At 60.6% G+C, this 2,294-nt stretch overlaps 1 non-coding gene across 1 annotated transcript; it reads left to right on the top strand.

Moving 5' to 3' along the window:
• The first annotated feature begins 421 nt into the window (after positions 1–421).
• On the top strand, positions 422–540 carry LOC131873804 (5S ribosomal RNA). Its single transcript, XR_009371694.1, has one exon. It is a non-coding gene; the product is annotated as a 5S ribosomal RNA (ribosomal RNA).
• The last annotated feature ends 1,754 nt before the right edge of the window (positions 541–2,294 follow it).

Raw genomic sequence — 2,294 nt, 5'->3', positions numbered from 1 at the left:
TTGGGTGCCCACCTTGCACCAAGTGCGCACCCGGGGCAAACCGAGCACCTTGGTGCACCGGGGCAAGATCGAGCGTGCACCCGAGGCGCCCCGAACATGCACCACGGTGCACTCGGCCCACATGTGAGCGCAGGTCGTTGCGCCCGAGGTGGTGTGTGGGCACCGCGTTGCAGACGGGACACTGCACGCACTTGGGCGGGTCAGGTGCGCACACGACGCCCCGTCCCGGTGCACGCACGTAGGCCGACCCGGGTGCACACCCAACGCCCTAGCAAGGTGCGCGCACCCGGGCAGGGCTCACACTTGGCGAACGGGGCGCACTTGGCGAGGGAGGGTGTGCACCTCGACGGGGGTGGGTTGCCGGGGTGGATTCACACGTGGGTCGCGGTTTGCTAAGTACACACTGCGACAAGCTCATAACGGGTGCGATCATACCAGCGTTAGTGCACCGGATCCCATCAGAACTCCGCAGTTAAGCGCACTTGGGCCGGAGTAGTACTGGGATGGGTGACCTCCCGGGAAGTCCCGGTGTTGCACCCTTTTTTAGTTTTTCGCCGGGCGTCGCAATACTATTTGAATTAACCTTTTGCCCGTTTGCGTTCTCGTCGGGGCCGGGCCGGGCCGGGGTGCGGTGCCCGCACTATCGCGCGTGCGGGGGCGACACCGAGCGCGCACCCGAGGCGCCCCGAGCACACAGGCCACGGTGCAACCCGGGCGTTGTGCGCGCACCCCGGTGCGCCCGAGGTGCTGTGCGCGCACCCAGGTGAAATTGGTGTGCACGTCGGCCAGTGCGCGCTCGGTCGAGTCGCGCACGTTGGCCAAGGTGCACGGTGATGTTTCTTACTCTAAGGTTCCGCACCAGACGCCCGGGATAGGTGAGTGAAGCTGGGCGGGGCCGGGTGCGCGCCCGGGGTAGGTGCACGCAGCTGGAGAGAGCTTTGGAGTGCACCAGAGGTGGGCACCTTGGAGCACACTTCGGAGCGCACCAATGATGCGCTCCACTCAAAAATTTCCTGAAGAGGCAAAAAAAGTTGAGATTATAGAATTTCCCACTTGAGAGATTGTAAAAAAAAAAATTTAAATGAAGGAAACGCGGGTGCCAAGGTGTGCGCGCCCGGGTGCGCAGCCCAACCAAGGTGTGCGCACCAAGGCGCCATCCTGGCGAAGGTACACGCAAGGTGCGCACCGAGGCAAACCGGACAATTAACCCAACTTTCGACTTCGCACGCACCTGCGCACCTTGGAGCGCACTTCGGAGCACTCCTTGGTGCGCACCAATCTTGGGCACCTCGGAGTGCACCATGGCGCCCACCAAGGTGCGCACTCGGGGCAAACCGAGCTCTGACTTCGTGCGCACCTTGGAGCGCACGAAAGGTGCGCACCATGGCGCCCACCATGGAACCCGGTTACCCGAAAACCACCGCACCGTCGATGCTCGCGACAGTCATGCCGTGAGAGAGTGCACCGTGCACGCGACCGAGTAAGGCCACTCAGAGACATCCATTTCCCAGGCATATGCCCCCTACGCACTTTTGGTGGTGCACCCCGCACGAACAATCCCGCCTCGACCAGCCTGAACAATTCCCCTCTCGAAGGAAGGCCTCGGCCTTAATCGCCCACGACAAACAGCTCGACGAGGCATGAAGCACCCACGGGAGCCGGAGCATGACGATGCAGAGTCTCGGTTCACAGGAGCCTGGGAAGAACATCCCGTACGGAACCCTTTACCCGAAAACATCCGAACCGCACATGCTCACGACAGTCCTGCCGTTAGAGAATGCACCGTGCACGCGACCGAGTAAGGCCACTCAGAGACATCCATTTCCCAGGTATATGCCCCCTACGCACTTTTGGTGGCGCAACTCACACGAACAGTCCCACCTCGACCCCGTAAACAAGCTTTTTTGCCTCGAAGAGTTCGTCGGAGACGAAGAAGCAACCTTCAGTGCAACCGTAGCACTCTTTTGTTGTACCGCCCAAACAACGCCCCCTCTACCCTCTGTCGAAACACTCGGCATTGCTGCTCCCTAAGGTGAGCTTCTCCTCATGTGCCCGAATTTCGAAAGGCAACCTCCATGGGACATGGAAAAGACTCGAGAAGAGAGCTCGCTCACGGGAGAGAGAAGCCAAGGAGACCACGAGAGTGCTGAGAGTGGGACAGCGCTGAATAGGCGGGAGAAGCCTGCGCGTACAAACGGAGATATATATCCAATTGCAACGAAGGAACGTGCCAACGATCGAGAACAATGGCAGAAATGCTAGTAACGTGCACTTCGGGACCAACGCATCACCAG

The sequence above is a fragment of the Cryptomeria japonica genome, chromosome 2 (assembly GCF_030272615.1).
Source record: "Cryptomeria japonica chromosome 2, Sugi_1.0, whole genome shotgun sequence".
NCBI classification, from domain to species: Eukaryota; Viridiplantae; Streptophyta; class Pinopsida; order Cupressales; family Cupressaceae; genus Cryptomeria; species Cryptomeria japonica.
The sequence above is the reverse complement of the archived record's forward strand: the minus strand, read 5'-3'. Positions and strand labels throughout refer to the sequence as shown.